The following is a 22123-nucleotide window of genomic DNA, read 5'->3' on the forward strand; positions in this document are numbered from 1 at the left end:
ATCCATGGTTCTTCTCAGGCCTTCAAGACCCTGCATGATCTAGACCCTACATACTCTTGTCTCCCTTGTCATTCTTCTTTTGGCTTCCTGAATATGCCCAAAGTATTCCTGTCCTTGAGTTTTTGCTTCTTCAATTACTATTGCTTGTTGCAGGATTTTACCGTTTCTTCATATAGTAAGTTCTTTCTTATTCTTTAGGTCTCAAATCTCATCTTAGACATGCCTTCTCTCCCAATCCATCTAAACTGGCTCCATCCCCTTCACTCTGCTCAGCCTCAAAATTATCCATCACATCATGCTACTTACATCCAGCATTTATCACAATCTGCAATAATCTTCTTTATTTTCTCATTTGTTCATTATACACCTCCCTGAGCAGTGTATAAGCTTCAGAGGGCAGAGACTTGATCCATTTTGATCTTAGTTATAACTGAGCCACACCTGGCACCTAGAACTGTGGCTGGCATGTAGGAAGTTCTTAATAAATATTTGTGAGATTAATGTATCAATGACTTAAACCAGAAGTTCACAAACTATGTCTCATGGACCAAATCCAACCTGTTGCCAGTTTGTGTAAATAATGTTCTGTTGGAACACAGCCTATTCACTTACGTATGCTACATGATTATGTATTGTCTGCAGCTATTTTTGGTGCTACCATGGCAAAGTTGGGTACTTGCAACAGAGATCATACAGCCTGCAATGCTGGAAATATTTACTATCTGATCCTTTACAGAAAATGTTTGTTGACCCTTGGCTTAAACCATAACCCTAACAATGGCTTTATCCATACGGGTATTTAGCATTTCACTTAATGAGAAACCGAAGATCTCAGGGTCAGTTCAGTGGCTCAATGATGTCATTCAGAACTCACAGTCCTGCTATTTTGTGCTCCTTTGTGCTGGAAATATCTTCCCTCGAAGATCTAAGATGGCTGCCACAGCTGAACACATGATGTCCTTGCACATCAGAGTTCTAAGGAAAAAGGAGCTTAGTGAGAGAAAAAACTGGCGTTCTTCTTTTCCAAGGAGAAAATCCTCTCCCCCGTGATGCCAGGTGGGCTTCTCCTTGTGTTTATTGGCTAGAATGGGGTCACATGCTCAGTGCTCGGCCAGTGAGACTGCCATGATTGGCTTAGACCAGACATGATTCATGCCTTGAGGTTGGGCATAACACCTGTAGTGAGCAGAGAAGGCAACGTCTGTCCACTTGTATGAATGAAGCATACTCAGTTTCCTCAAACTCAAGGTGGTTGTGATTCAGGACTGAAGTTTGTCTACTCTCTCCCCTTGATAGAATTAGAAATGGATGGGCACATTATTACTCTTTTTTCCTTTTCTAGCTCTCAGGTGGATCTTCTGTCTAATTCTTTACCTTCCTCACCATTTTCTTCCCACTCGCTCCCACCCTTGACCATATAACATAACTTCAGGCAAGTAGGTCTCAGCTGACTTTATGACAATCTCACTTGATTCAGATTTTTGTAAGAGGACAGTCTGGCCTCATTATAAAGATTTAGGAGCACCAATTGAGACCGTAAAATGTTCCCAATTCTATTCCCCACCAGCCCAGTCTGATGCTTTAAACTCCACTAGACAAGGGACATTTTAGTTTAATGCATTGTTCTTCAGAATGTCTCTGTTAAAATGAATGGTATTTTCAAAAGACCATGCATGATGTGAGATTATGACTTAATCTCAAAGGTATGACATCACATATCATTTTGGACGACGGAAATCTTGACCTTGAGAGGGGCAGGGAGAAGTGTTATCATGGAAATAGCACAGAATCATGAGGTACCTGGATTCCAGTTCCTGTTTGTCTATTGCTCTGTTATCCACCTTAGGTAAATTCACTTTCTCTTTCTGGACCTCACCTCCCTTATCTGTTTGTTGAAAGGGTTGGATTCAGTGATCTTTGAGTGCCCTTTCAACTGGTAAAGAGGGATTGGCCACACACTTTGTACAGTTTCATGTCCACATCACTGCATTCATTCACTCCTCATTTCTTGAGCCATTCTTCCAATCCGTGTTTATTGAGAACTTCCCATGTGCTAGGAGTTTTCCTGGATGCTGGGAGTGTAGCACTCCTACTCTTATGCAGCTGACTGTCGAATGGGGAAGACAGAAAGAGTACAGAAGTAATATAACACCGTGAGACAAGTGTGAGGAAAGAGGAGACAAGGTCGCATCACGGGCTCATTTCAGTCCAAGGCAGAGAAGGAAGGTGTTACCTCATGCAAGGGATCAAGGGTGGCTCCCCAGGTGTGGAGATGTTTGAGCCTGAAGGAAGAGTCTGAGTTGACCAAGCTAAAAAAGCGTAGTGGGAGAAGAATCTTGCCAGTAGGGGTATCAGCCTGTGTTAAGAACTGTTAGTAAACTGTATATCATTTATTCTGTATCCAGTTCACCATTTTTCAGTCAATTCACTTGCTATGTGGCCCCTTCAAAATGACAATGGAAAGAAGAATCAGATAAATTTAAGAAGAACCTGAGCCAAGTTCATCCAACCAACCATCACTGGGATCATAGTTAATATCTATTTTATTACTTAAATAAACCTATACTATGCATTTTAAGCATGCCACGTCTGTCAGATTTATTGCTTTAAAATAGAATTATCAAATTGTCACAATGTGTTAGGCACTTGGTCAGAGCCAGAGAAGGGAAGTAGAAGAGGACACAGACCATAGTCTCCAGGAGCTCAGAGCTTAGTTTGGAGACAGTTGAGAACATTAACTACCTGAGTACAGTGTGTTCCCAGGCACACAGAGGATGTTGACACTATCAGGCTGGGGCCAGGAAAACTTTCAGAAGGCCATGAGTTCCCTGAACTGAAATTATTTCTTATTTATTTATTTTACTGTGGTAAAATAAACATAACAAAGTTTATCATTTTAACCATTCTTATGTGTATCATCCAGAGGCATTGAGTATATACACAGTGCTATACAACCATCACCACCATCCATCCCCAGAAACCACTCATCATCCCAGAAAGAAACCCTGTGCCCATGCAGCAAACACTCCCTGTTTCCCGATCACCCCAACTCCTGGAAACTTCGATTCTACTTTCTGTCTTTGTGAATTTGCCTACCCTAGACACTTCACGTAAATGGAATCACACAGTATTTATCTTTCTGTGTCTGGCTTGTTTCACCCAGAACAATGTCCTTAAGATTCATCCATGTTGTAGTATGAATCAGTATTTCCTTCCTCTCAAAGGCTGAATAATATTCAGATATATATATATATATATATATATATATATATATATATATATATATATATTCACACACCACATTTGTTTAGCCATTCAACTGTTGATAGACACTTGGGTTGTTTCTACCTTTTGGCTACTATGAACACAGCTGTACAAGTGTCTACTTGAGTGCTTGATTTCAATTCTTTGGGGTGCATACCCAGGAGTGGAATTGGTAGATCATATGATAATTCTATTTCAACTGAATTTTGAAGGCTAAGAATGACCAAGCTAGAGGAAGCAAACACACAATAGATTAACGCCAAGGGAGGATGCATTTCTGTGGCGTGGTCCACCCATCATATAATCTCTCACTTGTCCTGCCCTCAAAGAGTATGCTGTGTCCCACTGTGGCTACAACCACCAGCTCAGTTCCTGGTTTCCCTAGAAGTGCAACTCTGGGTTCATTCAGGGGAAGAGGGTGGATCATGGTACCCTGTGAGACGTGCCCTCCTTTCCTATCTCCTTCCCTACTTTCACCCCACCCAGAAACATCCTGGGTCTTTCCATTCCCCTGCCTCCCTCACTGAGTTGTTTTGAAGATCAAGGGACAGTATGAATTGAAAGCGCTTTATACCTTGTAAGGCAGTAGTAGATATTTGTGGACATAGCTGTTGCTATTGTCCTCATTGTCCTCTTTTTTAGGACCATTGTGAGCCTCCAGTGACCTCTCCTGGCCTGAGGAAGCAAACGGGGAGTCACCCCAACCCCCTGCACAGGTACTTCATCATGGTGAGGAACAGGTTTCTTATTTACTACCAGGTCTGCCAGGCTCATGAAACGAAGCCCAGGTAGAACACCTTCAATGGCTGCGTCTCTACACCACACCCCAATCTCTCCTGACACCAAAGTCTATAATAACAACAGATGAAAGCAGAGATTCACTCATCACATCCTGAGACATACAAAGGAAACCAGGCTGCTGTTTTCACTTAGAGTGTCTACAGATCTGCATGGGAGAAAATTTCTAGAAATTCTGGAGCTGTAGTCTCTTCCCTCCAAGAGTTGGTTTCCAAGCCTTGGTTTACTTGATTTCAAACATCTAAACCATAGGTACTCAGGAACGGCTGTGTGTTTGGCACATTGCTAGGGTCTGTGGGGGTAGAGAAGCCCAAGACATGGGTTCTTAGCCTTCAGTCTGGTCATTGCCTTCATTCCAAGGTGCTCAAATGCTCAGTGTCTATTTCCTAACACCTCTGTTCCTGTTTTCTGTTATATTCTGCTGTTCTGGGCTCTTAGGGTGACTGCCATCCTCTGCTAAAAGGTTGTCTACTTTTAAGTAACTCCTTTGCTTTCACTTGGGAAAGCTGTCTTTCAGTTACTGGCTGCCTGTCTGGTTTCTACCTATAGTCAATCAAAACACAGGAAACTATCTGACATGGTATATGATAAGATTCTAAATTGTGTGGCACATAAAATTGCCCCAGAGTCCCTGGACCACTCTAGACCTCTGATAATTAGCAGGGGTCCAGTTTCCCCTTAGGCTCAGAATGGCAAATAGGTGCCACTCAGGCTGTGTTTCTCTGCCCCCAGCAGACATGGTTAATCCATCTTGGTGCTTTTCAGCTGAGCCAAGGCTTGGCTTCTGACCTTTCCTCATTGCAAAGCTGTTGGCAGCCACCATCAATCGATCTGAGTTGGCACTTAGAGTATGTAGCAGACAGCTGGTGTCCCACCCCAATATCCTTTCTGGGCCATCCCCCCAGCTGCTGGGGGTAGTGGCTCTCACAACCCACCACTGCACCTGACTCCTGAGAATTGTTCTCTGCTGGCTCTAATAGGAGCCATCTCACCAGGAAGTGTCTCAGATGTTATGTCTTGACTGATATAGGCGCATGAAAGCCTGATAACCTTATCTCAAGGTGGGGCCACTCTGTGGTGCTATTTGTACATATTGATATTCCTGGGATCAAGCTGAGAATGACTTTAGCTTTGCTGAGCCCCTCTCCTTGTTCCATCCCCCTTCCCTCACATCCTTACAGCTTTTGTTTTAGTTTGTTTGCACCTTCAACAGATCACACACAAGAATCCTCACCTCAGGGTCTGTTCCTAGAGAAACCTGAGCTAACCTAGGTCATCTGCCATACCTGCCTCTGCTCCTATACCCAAGAAGGAAAAATCAAGGACAAGGATAAATTGATAATGTGCAAAGTTTCCCATTCTCTGGCTCCTGCACCGTAAACAAACCATCATCCCACAAGTGTCTTCTGGGCTCTGGACTTGTGCCAGGTACTGTGCTGTGCACTGAGGACACACCGGCACACAAGACCAAAGAGGGTCTGTCTTCATGGAACTTCCATTCTGTCTTAGCTCACTTTTCCTATACCACTTGCTTTATCTGTTCCATGTATCTCTGGATTTCAGGTCGCCATTGGCCCTCTGCTGTGTGTCCCAGTGCTGGCATTCTGCCCTATTGTGACAAAGGTCATCTCTCAGATGGTTAACTTAGTCTTAACCTTGGTGTTCACTGGCTGCTGGGGCCTTCTCTGGTTTGCTCTGATTTTAGGCCAGCCTCTATCTCATACCAGGGCATATGTAACTTTGGAGATGGCTGGGTCAGGCACAAGCCTGAAGTGAGGGAAGCTTAGAGGGGGTTAGCATTGTCCATAGTGAGTTAGACTACAACTTACAATACCATCACTGATAACATCTGCTTGCATTCAGCACTTTGCTGAATGCACTTTTGAGATTTACAAAGCACATTTATGCTTGCTATCTCATTTGCTTCTCCAACAATCTTGGAAGGTAGACTTAATTAGCTCTGTTTAAGTGGTGAGTAAGCTTAAGGATGGGTGTAGATATGACTGGACTGTGAGCAGGAAATCTCTACCCCAGACCAAAGTGAAGAAGGAAGATAGAATGGAAAGAACAGAGTAGCTTCTGAAGCATCTCTCAGGAGACAGAAAGTCAAGTAGCAGAATCAAAGACCTTTCACTGCCCTCTCCTCTATCTTCTGTTCAACTCAGGGAGTAGAAGGTCTTTGACCCTATTGCTTGGCCTTCCATCTCCTGAGAGACTCTTCAGAATCCATCTATTCTTCCTATTCTACGGTGCTCTGGTGTTCTCATTATCTGCAGCAGAAGTTTTATAATTTGCAGCTTATAGACCCCTAGAGATTCACGGGAGAGTTTCAGAGAGTTCATAATCCCCTTTCCCCAAATTGAAGTATATGTCTATTTTTACCTGCAAAGTAACTCACACATTTCACAAGATCCCCCAAAGCATCTGCAAACCACAAAAGTCAGGAATCAGTGCTTAGGTTTTGTGGCCAGGATATACAAAGGATCCGAGATGAGTACAGAGAAAGTTTTTTGATAATATCAAAACATCCACTGCAGATGCAGCAATTGTATGTGTAGGCACAGATGTGATGTCCATGGAACATCTGGCTGATAAATGAATCTTCCTCTTTCCCGTGATTTTGAATCATGCAGTGACTGAATTTTAGAGCGAGATGCCTGTTCACTGCTGGGCGCTTGATTGTCTCTCTGGGTCTCTTCATTAGTAAAAAGAGCACATTGTGATAGGTTATTTTCAAGGGCTCGCCCATCACTGATGTTTTGTGCTGTTGTAAAGAGCCTCAGAAATCATCTCTTTCAGGATCTGTTTAAAAGGTTGCAGCATGCAGTGGCCAAGGGTGGGCTTCCGAGCTGGAAAGTTCAGGTTGCAATCTCAGCTTTTCCTCTTGGGCAGGTTTTCTCTTTGGGCCTTGGTGAAATGGTGATAATGATGACAGCTTCCTGTAGGGTTACTGTGAGGAGCACAAGAGTCAGTCATGTGAAGTGCTTAGACGAAAGCCAGTCACACAGTAGGCACTCCATCCGAATAAGTGTTGACTTTTGTGTAATTTGCACATAGAAGAGAGAACTGAAGGGTAATAAGTAATTTTGAAAAGGTCAATACAGTGAGAAAGAACAAGCCTTGTATTTTTGATTTCTAGCCTGTGCACTGCCCTGACTGCTACACTTGTTATCGTTCTTCATTTCTCCAAAGACTGAAGATTGTTCTCAGTATTCGTACAGCCTTAGAAAACCCCATTCCCTAGACCTGCTGATAAATCAATATTCAGGGAATTTTAAAGACCTCTATAAGGGCCAGAAAGCACCTAGTACTATTATTTTCTATTCAAATTTTCATCCCTATTCCAGCCAAGTCCCAGTGTCCCATCTTTGAACACTGTCCCATCAGGAAGATCCTGCTGTGTCTCAGATGCAAGTCATCTTGCTGGATCTTAGCTGACATTTCCTACATCATTTGCATTGTTTGTTTTATGTGTCTCTGGATTCCAGGCTGCCATTGGCCCTCCACTATGTGTCCCAGTGCTGGCATTCTGCCCTATTCTGATGTAGGTCATCTATCAGATGGCTGACCCAGTCTTAACTTTGGTGTTCACCAGCTGCCTGCTTTCAGAGTTGTCTCTGATTTGCTCTGATTTTAGGCCAGCCCTCATCTCATACCAGAGCAGGTATGGCTTTGGGGATGGCTGGGTCAGGTACAAGTCCGAAGCAAGAGAAACCCAGAGAAAGTCAGCATTGTCTATAGTGACTTAAAATGCAACTTACAATACCATCAGCAATAACATCCTCTTCCATTCAGTACGTTGCAATTTACGAAGCATATTTATGCTCACTATCTCACTTGCTCCTCCAACAATTTCAGAAGGTAGACGTAAGTAGCTCTGTTTAGGCCAGGTGCGGTGGTTCACGCCTGTAATTCCAGCACTTTGGGAGGCTGAGGCGGGCAGATCACGAGGTCAGGAGATCAAGACCATCCTGGCTAACATGGTGAAACCCCATCTCTACTAAAAATACAAAAAATTAGCCAGGCATGGTGGCGGGCGCCTGTAGCCCCAGCTACTCAGGAGACTGAGGCGGGAGAATGGCGTGAACCCGGGAGGCAGAGCTTGCAGAGAGCTGAGATCGTGCCACTGCCCTCCAGCCTGGGCAACAGAGCGAGACTCCATCTCAAAAAAAAAAAAAAAAAAAAAAAAAAGTAGCTCGGTTTAAGTGGTGAGTAAGCTCAGGCCTAGAGAAATTGAGTAACTTGGGTAAGGTCACACAATTTTTTTTTGAAAATGTAAAATTGATGGCAAGGTGCAGTGGCTCATGCCTGTAATTCTAGCACTTTGGGAGGCCAAGGTGGGAGGATCACTTGAGCCTGGGAGTTCAGACCAGCCTGGGCAACATAGCGAGACCTTATCTCTGCTTAAAAAAAAAAAAAAAAAAAAAAAAAAAGCTGCTTAGCTGGGCTTGGTGGCAAGTACCTGTGGTTCCACCTATGTGGGAGGCTGAGACAGGAAGATTGCTTGAGCCCTGTAAGTTGAAATTGCAGTGAGCCATGATGGCATCATTGCACTCCAGCCTGGGCAAGAGAGCAAGACTTTGTCTCAAAAACATAAAAAATTTAAAAAGGTAGAATTGAAAACCAGGTCTGTCTGACCTAAAGTCCGTTTTCTTCCAGCTATGCCACAGCTGGGATGTCAGAGGGTTATTAGGTCTGAAGTAAGTGGCAAGAAGTTACCTAGTTTGGGAAGAGTGACAAGATCTCAGGAGACAAGAGGGCTGAGGTTGGGAGCCCAGTTGTTCTAAGGCACAGCACTGTGACAGAGTACACCTTAAAGAGTTGGGCTTCTTTTGCCTTCCCACTTATGTAGCCTGTAACTGCATAAGAAGCACTGGGAGCCTCAGCTATAGGGTCTTTTATCTCTGTTTCTTCATTTCTTGTCACATCTCCCAGGAAGTTCTATTGTGTCACAGAGATGAGCTTGGACTTTAAAACTAATCTGACTTTAAATCTTTATTTTACTACCAAGAAATCTTGGGCAAGTTACTCAGCATCCCTGAGCTTCTGTTTCTTCCTCTGCAAAAATGGAATAAACACATCTGCCTTGCAGCGGGGTTGTGAAAATTAAATTAAATAATGATGCACTGTTATCAGGAACACTTGGGGAGTAATGACCCACAAAGGGGTTTAAGTTCTTGGCCAGAGAAACCCAATGGGCCTTCCCATGAGAGGGTGAGTCCAGGCCTCAGCTTTGCCTTGTCTTCTCTGGGCTCCATTTATATTCTGGAGTCTCTTCTGTTGCAAGCTAAACAGTTCCTCCTGCTCACTGGAGTCTATGCTGTTCCCTCTGGCTACAGACTCTATAATGCTCCTTGCTTAGCAGTTGCTTAGCCAAGCTGGGCCAATTAAGCTGCATTCCTCTAATTGTTTTGGTGGCTTTTCTCGAACTCCCTCCAATTTGTCTACAAATCAGTTCTAAATTTAGACCCACCCGCCAAATCTTGGAGCTCTGAGATTTTCACTGCTCTAGCCAACCATGAGGCTCTTCTGCCTTCAGTGATTGGGTTTGGGGGTGGTTCTCTTCCTCTCTCTCTTCTCCTTCCTCTAATTATCAACATGTAGGCATGAAATGACTTCGTGACATCGTTTATTTTGTTTGTAGAGTGCAGGTCCGTTTTCAGTTACCAAATAATTATTTGTATTTAAACTCCCAGGAAAATGGTAGAGAATTAAAGGTGGGATTAATTTATATGCACGAATTATTTTTGCATTCCAAAACTGCACAGAGAAAACAAACCAATGTTGATATAACAGGGGAGAAAAGGTAAGAAAGTAGGGGCAAGAATAAAGTTATTTGCTCTCTGTATTTTTATGCCCCACTCCCTGTACTTTTTCTACCTTCCCAGTTTGCATTCACCAAAGTATCAGGACCCCTGGCTTGGTGTGTCTAACACAAAGAACCTGCAATGTCTTTGTCAGGCAAGCAGGACCCTCCCAACACCCAGGAGACAGATTTCAAACATCCCCATTCTCCCTCCTTTTTTCTCTCCCTCCTCCTTCCTTTTCCTTCATCCTCTTCTCCTCTCTTCTTCCTCCTCCATGTCAATATCAAATTCATTGCCACCAGCCATCTTTTATACTTATACTTAGAGTGACTTATGCTCTTGAAAGCTTTTTCATAGACACAGTCTCATTTGAATTGTACAATAGTCTTGGGCAGGGCCAGGGCGGGTACATATGACTCCATTTGACAGATGAAAGGAGTGCTCCAGAGAGGTTTAGCAACTTGCACAAAGTCAAACAGCTCATGGATGAGCTCTCAAAAAGACCCAGGACTTCTGGCTTCAGTCTTGGTCACAGTTGGTGCTCTACAAACATTTGTCAGATGAGAGAATTCTGATCTCACTGCTGGCTAACGGATCAGATCAACACAGCCAAAGTCTTCATGACAGGCTGGCAGGCTGGCAGAGAAGCCAGAATCTTCCATTGTCTCAGAGCTTCATTCCTATCAACCCAGAGGACACCTGTTGACTGTCCCTAGGAAACCACTGCAGACATGTCTCTTTGTTGTCAGCAGAGTCCCCATGGACATCTCACAAGTCTTTGAGGATGCCCACAGGGCCCTGAAGGGAAGGAGACATGATGGCTGGCTAGAAGAAATGCCTCCACAGGTGGCTGAGAGTTTTTTCACCTACTGTAGACTCCAAGTCTCTTTCTCTTAGGGCCCCAAAGGCATGTTAGCACATAAATTTAAATCTAACAGCAAGTGCTCGGATCTAACAATATTCTGAGTGCACAGGGCATGCAGAGCTGACAATCCTGATGCCTTGTATAGATGACATGTCCCTGCTCTGTAAAATGGGCCTCTCACTTCTATATACATGACTTAGCATTTTTTCCTATAAGAATCAGGTGGGATAAGGAGTTTAAATAAGTTTTCAAAAGAGAAAGTTCTATATAAAATAGACGATAATCTTATATAAAGAACTCCTTTGTTGCTGTGATTACAATAATCCTAGCAGTAAAGTTGACCTTAATATGGGATGGAATCAGAGATGGAAGAGACTTTAGAGTCATGTTTCCCAACCCTTGAGTTTGTGGGTGAGAACACGAAGATCCAGACAGAAATGATGATCCCACAGGGCCACACAGCAGGTGTCAGGAGGGACAGTTTTAGAACTCTGTCTCCTGGCTCATCCCCTTGTATTCTGTCCTTTTGTTTTGGATGCTGTTTGTAACGTCTATTTTTCTTTCCTTAATTTCTCCCTCTTTCTTTTCCTTTTTCAAAATTCAATACGTGCAAAATGTCTTCCAAATATTCCTTATCCACAGCCTTTTCTCTCTTCCAATATATCTGTTTTATGTCTCATTACCTCACAATCTTGTGATGTTGCTTTAAATATACTTCATAAATCCATGCTGAAGGGTTAAAAAGAAGAAACCACAATGACCAACTGTGCCACTCCACCCGGAGATCATTTCATTTCAATAGACACCTTCACATACCTCCAAGAAAGAGAAATGACTATCCATGAAATTTCAAATTCTGTGGCAGGCCATTTGGGATTTTCCCCAGATTGCACATTGATTAGGGGGTTCATCTCACTCGTACCTCATGGTTGAATATGTGGCTGCCTTCTCTTATTGGCTAATTGCTCTAACCTTCTGAGCTCTGTGACCCTGACTGACAGCACTGGACATTTCCACAGCCTTGTCCAAAGAGGCCTCCACCAGCAGGGCTGGTTTCTGACACAGAGTGTTTGCAGGTTATTTCATATTCTTTGGGTCAAGGATGAACCTTGAGCTTCTTTCTGCATATTTAGTAGTTAAACCCAATATGTTCCCAATGAGTGTGCATGAAATTGAAGGGTGGTGTTTCCTCAGGATGTGTTTCCTGGGTGAAGACTGCATGTGAAATTGTCAGGGCTGGTATCAAAAGAGGATTTAAAAAGAACATTTTACTCAAGGAGAAGAAGCAAATGGACAGACAATTCCCCACTTGACATCAGTCATCTGGTTCTTCTTTTCCTTCCCAGCTGGCTCACGGACTTTGCATCTTTTCTTGCATGTATAGAACCTATTATAGATCCTGAAATTTCAGTGTTCAAAGAATACCAGTGCTGGGCTGTGAGACATTGGTGCCCCCAGGACAAGAAAGGATGTGCCCCACAGTCGAAGAAGGGGGACAAGAAAGAATGAGATTTCAGAACTTGGAGGACTTAATTTCAACAGTTTTGGAAATTACCTAGTCTAACCTCCCTCAACTACTTTGTCAGTGAGTCTGAGACTGTCTATAGGGTATGCAAGAATGTATTTCGCTGGAAACACACAGCACCATTTGGACTGTGTGAATGTGTGTGCACCTTACACAATCAACAGAGGGCTATGCCTGTATGCACACATATGCCCATCTGCTCACAGTGTGGACAAGCCCAGGACAAGCATCCTTATCTGTAAAACGGAGCCTTGATATCTGCACCGTTTACTTCACAGGGTTGTGAAGACGGTCAGTAAGATCATGCTTTGAGACACATAAGAAATATATTTTTGAAAATGTGAGTGAAACCTTGGTGTGCATGGGATTAGGTGCACAACTGGAGGAAGCTGTGCTTGCTAAGAACAGACCTACTTGGGGCCCGGGGAACAAAAGATACCTCTTGCCCCCAACACACAACCCTGAAGGTTGGGCAGGCCACAGCCAGCTGGGAAGGGAGAAAAGGAGCCTGACGAGGTATGTGGATGAGAAGGCTGTGGTGGACAAGAAGGAATGGCCCTTTCTCAGGACATGTAAGAGGCTGCCTTATCTTGAACATTCTCCAGAATAATGGGAGATCACCTGGGGTGCTGAGGTCCTCAAGGCCACCAGGTCTGGGGCTCAGACCTACTAGGGCTGGCTGTTTTTGTACCTAGATGACAGCTGGCAGATGTGGAGTAGCACGTGGGTGAGAAAACAGACTGGGAGAGTGAAAGACATTTGGCTGAGGCTGCACAACAGGATGTGTAAAGTGAGGGACTACAAACAGGCTAGTGTAGCTCCAAACCCAGGATACTCTTCTCAGCATCACAAACAGGGCGGTGGAAGAGAAGAGGGCTGTTCCGTGCTGAGGAGACCTGAAGCCCAAGGAACAGGCCTTACCTGTGCTCAGGATGAAGAAGGTAGTGGCCTCTGATTGCATCCTTCCTCCTCTGGGGAGGGTTGGTGATCTATACCACCCTTCTAGAAAGGATGGCTCAGACTTCCCACTTCTCTCCTTTTTCTCCAGTTTCTTTCTCTAGTTGCGCAAGCCCAAATCCTTCCTGTAACCCTTGACTCTTCTCTTTCTCTCCTCGTGAGCTGTTCCTTTGAAATATGTTCAGAAACTTAACAGTTCTCGCCATCTTCACTGCCGCTATCCTGTCCAAGCCCCATCATCTCTCTCTGGTCTCACGCATCTCCCTGCATCCACCCTTACTGCCTGTCATCTCGTCTCTGCACAGCAACCACAGGAATCCTTTTCATGGGTAAGTCAGTTCATGCCTCTCTTCTGAGGGAAACCCCCAAAGGCCTTACTATTATTTGAATGTGTCCCCCAAAGTTGATGTGTTGGGAAAATAATCCTCAATGCAACAGTGTTGAGAGGTGGGACTCTTAAGAGGTAATCAACGACATATGGATTAATGTCATTATTGTACGAATGGGCTCCTGATAAAAGGATGGGTTTGGCCTCCTTTACTCTTTCTCTCTTGTCCTTGTGATGCCTTCCACCTGTTATGACATAGACAGAAGGTCCTCACCAGATGCAGCCCTTTGACATTGGACTTCCTAGCCTCTAGAACCATGAGCCAAAGACATTTCTGTTTATTATAAATTACCCAGTCTGTGGTATTCTGTTATAGCAGTGCAAAACTAACACAGAAAGTTGGTATTAAGCAAACTAGGGTGTGTCCAAGTGACCATTTGCTATAACAAATATCTGAAAATGTGGACATGGCTTTGGAACTGGGTAATGGGTAGAAGTTGGCAGAATTTGGCAGGTCAGGCTATAAAAAGCCTATATTGCATTAAATGAAACATTAACCCATTTATGCCTAAGGTGGCAATTTTTTTTTAATTTTTGCAGTCAAACCTTGGTGATGACCTTGAGTGCTAGGATATAAATAACTACCACATGCTTAGTGTTCCAATAATGGAACAGTAGGCAAAATTATGGGCAATTCTGGTGAGGGCTCATAAGAAGACAAAAGTCATAGGGAAAGCCAAAATCTTAGCAACTACTTGAGTAGTCATAGTCAGAATGTTGGTAGAAATATGGGTGGTAAAGGCCATTCTGATGAGGTCTCAGACAGAAATGAGGAAGAAGATATTGGAAACTGGAATAAAGGCCATCCCTTTTATATAGTTGTAAAGAACTTGACGACATTGAGGACAATGGACTTTGTGGAAGGCAGAACTTAGGAGTGATGAACTAGGATATCTGGTAGAAGAAATATCTAAGCAGCACAGCATTTAAGATGCTGTATGGCTTCTTTTGGCCGCTTATTGTAAAATGAGAGAAGAGAGAAATATTTTAAAGAGGTATTTATAATTAAAAGGAAAGCAGAAAATAAAAATTGTGTAAATGTTCAGCTTGGCCATGTAAAGAATGAAAGAGTACATTTAGGAAAGCAAACTAGGGTGTGTCCAAGTGACCATTTGCTAAAGAGACTAATAGAATAGAAGGGAGCCTGGGGCAGTTTACCAAAAGAATAGGAGAAAGACCCTGAAGGCATTTCAGAGGTCTTCCAGGATGTCCTTTCCATCTAGGACCTTGAGAGAAGGGTTTCCAAAGAAGTGCCCAGGGGGCCTCAGCATTCATTGCCCTGCACCACTTTTGGGACTCTGCTCCCCACATTTTGGCACAGTACTCTCTGGCTGCCCCAGCTGTGGCTCAGGCAGGCCCAAGTGCAGCTCATACTCCTGCTTCAGAGAGTGCAAGTGGTATACCTTGGTGGGTTTATAGGGTGCTATTTCTGCAGGTGTGCAGAAAGCAAAGCTGTGGAGGTATCGTGGCCTCTACTTAGATTTCAAATAATGTATTGGAGAGCTTGGGAGCCCAGGAAGAGAACTTGTCATGGAGCTAAGTCACTGCAGAAAGTTCCTACTAAGGCAATTCCTAGCGGAGACATGGGCGTGGGATATCCCAGCATGCAACTCCAGCCTAGGAAAGCTGCAAGCACAAGACTCCAACCCGTGAGAGAATGAGTGGATTGAGCCTAGCACAACCATAGGGGTGGGGATGCCTGAGGCCTTAGGGGCCCAACCTCCACCCTTGTGTGCCCAGGATGCAGGACATGGAGTCAAAGGAGATTATTCTCCAGCTTTAAGACTTTGTGTTTTCCCTGCTGGCTTTTGAACCTACTAGAGACCAGTTACCCCTTTCTTCTTTTCTATTTCTCCTTTTTGTAATGGGAATATCTATCCTGTGCCTGTCCCATCATCGTACTTTGGAAGTGTATAATTTGTTAATTTCACAGGCTCACAGCTTGTCTCAAAGCTTCTCTTCAAATTCACAGAGAATAATTTATCTCAGGACAAATCCTTGGGTCTCACTCATGTCTGATTTAGATAAGACTTTGGAGTTTGGAACTTTCGAGTTGATGCTGGAACAAGTTAAGACCTTTGGGACTATTGGGATAGAATGAAAGTATTTTCCATATGAGAAGAACATGAATTTTTGGAGCCAGAAGCAGAATGCTGTGGTTTGAATGTATCCGCCAAATTTCCTGTGTTGGAAACTTAATCCTTAATGCAACAGTGTTGGGATGTGGGAGTTTTGAGAGATGCTTAGTTCATGAGGGCTCTTGCCCTTGTCAATAAATTAATGTCATTATCCCAGGAGCAGGCTCTTGACACAAGAATGAGTTTGGCCCCCTTCCCTCTCTCTCATCCTTGTGATGCCTTCCACCATGTTATGACACAGCAAGAAGGCCCTCATCAGATGCAGCACCTCAATCTTGGACTTTCCATCTTCTGGAACCATGAGCCAATAAAATTTCTGTTCATCATAAATTACCCAGTCTGTGATATTGTTTTAGCAACACAAAATAAATGGATGCCCCCACCCATTCATAGGACAAGGCCTTCTATGAGCTGCGTCACCCACAAAAGACCTCTCTGGTCTCACTTATTCCCATGCCCTTCCCCTGTCCTTGCTCACTGGCTCCAGCCACACAAGCCTCACCTGTCTCAGGACCTTTGCATGGACTGGTCCTTATGCCTGGGTGTGGGGTCCACTTGACTCATTGCTATAGCTCTGGCAATAGGGCTTAACAAGGGTTCGGGAAATAGCTGTGCAATGAAGTTCAACTCTTTCTCTCATCGTACTTTCTACCTTGTACCTTTTTCCTCAGTGTTTTATCCTTCAGACTCCACCCTAGAATCCTCACACGGGCTCTTAGAGGAAGGCCTGAGTCCTTTCCCAATATCTCTTACTGATGCAGAGAGGGAGCTGGAGGGCATAGAGTGTGAACATTTTCAAAATCCCATGCCAGTCTTCCTAGCTCTGCATTTCCCCACCACCTCCAGAAGCCCCATCTTCCTCTGTTTTTTCTCAGCCCCCCAGGGAAGAATGAAGTCACTGTTGTTATTCACTGTGACTGGTTGTCATGGCAACAGGGCCAACACACATCCACAGAGTCCCGGGTCAGTGTGCAGCAGGGGTTTAGCAAGGTGGCAGTGGTGGTGGTGGGAGTGGTGGGGGTGTTGGGCTGCTTGTATGGGTTTCTCCACAAAGGAGGCATCTGGGGAGAGAGCCTGATTGGGACTCTAGGACAGTGGCATGTGCTTACACACTGCTTAGAAGGAGCATGATCCCAACACAAAGGCACCATTAACTGCAGAAAAGCTTGCACAGGGGCCAGCTAGCTGCAGCCCTGGGAAAAGGTGCTTTTTGGATCATGTCCTGATAGGCTCTCTTCCTCTGCCTGGGACTTGGCTGATCTAGCCCAGCACCCAGAAGAGAAGACAGAGGGAGAAACGGACAAGAGAGAAAAAAATGCACGGAAAAGTGAGGACATGAGGCCACTCACATGTCTAAACCCAGATGTGGGCTCCGGTTAACTGCTGGGGTTGGATCAGAAAAGGAGAAGTCAAAAGTGGATTCTAGATCCTTCCCCTGAGATAAAGGACTAACTCATCTAACTTATTAGTTAAAGGAGCACTAACTACTATAAAAGATAAACTCCTAGATTCAGTGATTTAACCCAATAGAAGTTCATTCCCCACTCTACACAAAGTCTAATCAGATTTTTGAAGGCAGGAGGAGTGGAAGGGGGCTCAGGACCCATGGGAGGTTTTCAGGACTGGTCTGGAGGTGGGCTGCCTCACTCTGCCCACATCCCATTGGCTGGAACAGTCTCATGGCCCTACCTAGCTGCAAGGGGGCCTGGAAATTGTAGTGTAGTTGTCCGGTCAGAGTCTCTGCTGCAGGTTGAAAGGAAGCCTGGCCCTGGAGGCAGAATGCTGTGTCAAGGAAATGGACTGGAGGTGGACACTGCCCACAGCCAGACAGGAAGGGGCCCCCAGGCATGCAAAAAATACCCAATGATAAGAACTATTCAGACTTAGAATCCAGATTGGCCTGACTCCAAAACCTGTGGTTATTTGTCTTCTGAGGCTTCCTCCTACAGGAACTTCCTGGATTCTGTTGAAAGGAGAAAGGAGAGAAGGTAGGGAAGAGGTGGAGTGGACATGGAGAGCAGGCAGTGATAAAGTGTGTGTCAGCCTGGTCTAGCTCCTTGGGTGCCCTGCGAGCTCTGCCTATGTTTGGTGCTCATGAGGGTTTCCGCTGGAGACTACCTTACCATTCTCTTTGAAGCTAGACGAGAACTCAGGTTAATGTGCACAACAGTGGCATGGCAAACAGGTGGGGAGCACAGGGATGGAACACAAATGACAGCACAACAGAATCCAGGAACTTTTGGTCTAAACTGGCAGGGCATTCCACCTGAGGGGCGGAGTGAATTGGGGTCCTCAGAGAAAGAGGTGAGGGGGGTGGATTTCCATCCTGGAAGTGGAGGAAGAGCAGGTCGGGAGAGCCAGGCAGACAGGCACAGGAAAGGTTGCTACAAGGAGAGGATGGAGGGGTCTCAGGGTGGAAGGGAGGCCTGCATCAGACCCACCTAAGCCTTTGGTGTCAGACTTTTCAGTGCTGGGGCTCCAGTGTGAAAAAGCTCCCTGCTAAAACTTGTTCTTTCTGTGAATGGTATACTGAGGCTCAGAAGGAGGAATCATGATTTTTCCAAAGTCACAAAGCTACTTAGAACCAGACCCCAGCCTAGAACCTTCATCTCATGTCTCCTGGGTCAGTGTTGTTCTACTTCTATAATTGTCCTACACACACATATTCTTTCATTCTCTCTCTCTCTCTCTCTCTCAAGTTCTGAGGAACCCAGGTAGACTTAGAATCTCCAGCAGAAATCCTGACACTCTGACAGTTGGAGGCTGATTTAGCTGCATGTTTTCATAATTGAGTCTATAACTTGCACAGATCTAATCCATATTTATAATCTTACATTGGGCAACTGATACCTTCTGTGTCTGCCAGCATGGCAAGAGCCCTGGCTGCAGGTTGCAGTGCAGAAGTGGGTCTCTGCTGCAGCAGGGAGCCCAGGGGGAGGACCCGTCTCATCTCTGAGAATGATAGTGCTCTCCGTGAGTAGCTCCTGTGCAGGGTCTGTTTAAAAACCCTCAGTGATATGCAAAAGGAGGGTAGGAGAGAAGTTACCTGATTTAAATTATATAAATTCTGAATTATAGAGAACCTTTAAAGATAGTAGTTTTTACACTTTCAAGGCATTCAGGAACCAAATAGGAAGCAAAACAAGCCCAATTAGAGGCACTCTGAGGACCACTTTAATGAATAGAAAAGAAAGTCCTGTGTAATTAACGTGCTTTGTGCTGCTAAACTGGTATTCCATGTGTTGAAAGCTACCTTTTAAAAAAAAGAAATATAAAATTATGGGGTGGCAACACTGTATACTATTGCTCTGCATGAAGAACTCTGATTTGCATAGAGTAATAAAACACTAGCCCAGGGCAGACTATCAACAGCACTAACCAAGGAGATTCTAGACCCTGCTGCAAACCTGAGACACAGCACATCCTGCCTCAGTCCCCCGACCTCGTCCCAGACTGTGTCACTGGCAGCCTTGCCATATATTCATGCTCATCCCCCTGTCTTAGACATAACACCCTTTTCTGGCATGCTCCCCCTGTCCCCACTGAGTCTCGGACAGGCCTCTGAACTCACCGCCTCCCACTTCCCCAGGGTGAGCGGCACAGGCACAGGAGATACTACAATAACACAGCCGCAAGACTGCCATTGATTTCCCGCCCTCAGTCTCTGCTTTAATCCATATTTTTATTAAACTTTTTTGTTCAGGAAGGAACATTTAGGGAAAACCATGAAGGGCTGTCAGGAGCTGTTATTAGTCTTCTCAGCTACCACCAATGAGCTATTCCAGGCAGAAATATTTGCCATCAGACAGCAGACCCAAGGGCCAGCTTGGAAGCAGAGCTGATTTGGCCGACAGAAAGGAGAGAATAAAAGACGGTTCTCGAGATGCCAGGAGGACAATGGGAGCAGCAGTTTCCAATTTATTTCCCTTCTATTGAACACTTTTTAGACCTCAGTACCCACATCTGGTGAGTTGGCGCCATCCTTCTCTTAGAATTACTGAGGCTTATTGCTGGGATTTAGAGAGCATCCCAATCACTCCACACAGCTTTATTTGGACCTTTCCAGGTGTGAAGCTTGGGGCTAGGTGCTGAAATACAGAGGCATACAGGCTCCACAGCAGTTCATGCAAAACTCCTCTCTTCCACTTGAGTTCAAGGCTAAGTCTTTAAAGATGTCCCCTCCAAACTACCGCCTTGGAACTGCTTCTATTTTTATGTTTATTAACGTGGTCTGTGCTCCTTCTCCAACTACACTGTTGAGGGCATGGCAGTGTCTATGTATGTAGCATAGTGCCTGGCACATCCTGGGCACCCAGAACATATTTACTGATTCATGAATGAATGAATGAATGAAGGAATGAATTAACAAATGGCTGAATGCACCACACTGAAACAGTCAAATCCTGTAGTACATGTTGAGAAGGAGGAGGGTATATACCAAGGGAAGGCAAGATACCAACAAAGGGGGCTGAAAACTCCAAGCTAGGGTCTAGAGGTCCTGAGGATCTCCTTGCTTCTTTCACACTTCCATCTAATCCCATTCTGTGGTCACAGTACCTCCTGGGCTCATCCTAGTCTATGCCTCTGCTCATTCCCCACTGGTGTGGGTGTTACAGAGCAGCAAAGGTGTGCAGTGTGAAAACAACAGAACTGTTTTCTGGGGGAGAGGTTGGAGGAGCATGTACCAAGCCCCTACTGAATCTCTGGCACCAATTTGACCCAGTGACTGAGCATCCTGCGGAAAATCAAGACACTCCTTACCAGGAGGAGCATTAATTAGCATCACAGGACCCAGGGGCATGGAACAGCCTGAGCATGTTTTAGGGAGCAGACCAATCAGAGCCAAGGAATAAAGTAGGAACAACAACCCAGGGTGTGCAGGAGAGCTTATAATGCTCTCTGCCCAAGCGCAACCTCCTGGGGGAAGGTGAGCAATGAATAAATCAGGAAGAAACATCAACTCTGAGGGTGTAAGGCAGGGAGGAAACTCACATTAGGGACCACCTACTAGGACCAGACTCTGGGCTCACTACTCTAGCTGCACCCCCAGTGGCCCCCTCCCACACTCCCTGCACTGATTTGGAGCCCAAAGTCTCTTCTCATTACACCCTCTGCGGCAGAATCCAGCAATCCCTAGAGGACTCAAAGGCGATCTTCTGAAAGCTGTTTGCTCTTTCCCTTGGGAAATGGGCTATGGTTATATTTTTCTTTCTCATTTTCTATGTGAGAATGATAACAGTAAGAATGATGCCTACATCTCCCTGATGACGGAAACAGTGGCAGCATCTGTCACTGATCCCTGCCTTGTGACTCTCCATCAGCTCAAGTCATAGGTGACTTTCATTCATAGAGAGAGCTGCCCTAGACTCCAGCAAAGGAGCTTTGGACCACTCACTACAGAAATCTGAGCAAACCTGTGGCTGAGAATGAAGCTACCTGTGATCCATCTGGGCACTGCATTCTTAGGACTTCAGTAAGCAGGAGTGTCCCTGGGACTCAAATGAAGGCCCTAAGGGAAACTTCTGGAGGGATTGAGCTAGTTTAAACAGCAGATAGGAAGCCTCTGTGTCTTCAACCTAAAGGAAGTGTTCAACCGGAAGACTGTGCCTTCAACCTAAAGGATCCTACCCATGGGCTGTCAGGACAAGAGGAATTGGACTTACTCCATGCAACCTGATGGACAGAAGCAGAGTCAACGGTTGGAAGTTACAGGAAATAGAATCGGGCCAAGGAAAGGAAGGTACTGGGGCTCTCAAAAGATGGGCTCAGCAGGCTTAGCAGGACGGCAGCTTGTGTCTCTCTAAGCAGAACACCCCATGAGAATAGCATTACATAGGCTTCCCACGTGCTTATTTTCTTTAACTCTCCACATCCCCATGAGAAGGATCAAGCTCACACTATCGCCTTTTCTTAGAGGGTGAGTGTGAGGTTCTGAGAGGTCAGGCAATAGAATTATCTCCCCAGTATGTGGTAGATCTGGGTTTGATCCCAGTCTGCTGCTCCCTCCAGTAAGCCCTAGGGCCTGGAGTTCATATAAAAGTCTTAGGAATGTTGGAAGAGACTCATATATTTTCGGCATCTTCAACTGTAGGTCTAGGAATCCACAAATCGAGGTCTGTGGATTTTTAACTGGGTGAACTCAGTCTGGCCACTTGACTCCCCTGAGCCTCCATATCCTTATATGCATGGTGGGGTGGAATTGCCTTCCTCCCAGGATTAGTAGTGCCAGGGGTCCCTGAGACCCAACCCAGAATGACACAGTGCTAGGAACCCTGGGACTCTGTTTACTTTCTGGGCACCAGCTGAGAAGCAACACAGGCCTCCTTTGCTCTAAGATCCCAAAGATTTGAGGAAGGGGAGAGCTTTTGTGCTCTCCTTGCC

At 45.1% G+C, this 22123-nt stretch overlaps 1 protein-coding gene across 2 annotated transcripts in view; it reads right to left on the reverse strand.

The window, feature by feature from the left end:
- ASIC2 (acid sensing ion channel subunit 2) overlaps positions 1–22123 on the reverse strand; it is a 1130968-nt gene that overhangs the window by 572434 nt on the left and 536411 nt on the right. The window lies entirely within an intron of this gene.

The sequence above is a fragment of the Theropithecus gelada genome, chromosome 16 (assembly GCF_003255815.1).
Source record: "Theropithecus gelada isolate Dixy chromosome 16, Tgel_1.0, whole genome shotgun sequence".
Taxonomy (NCBI): Eukaryota; Metazoa; Chordata; class Mammalia; order Primates; family Cercopithecidae; genus Theropithecus; species Theropithecus gelada.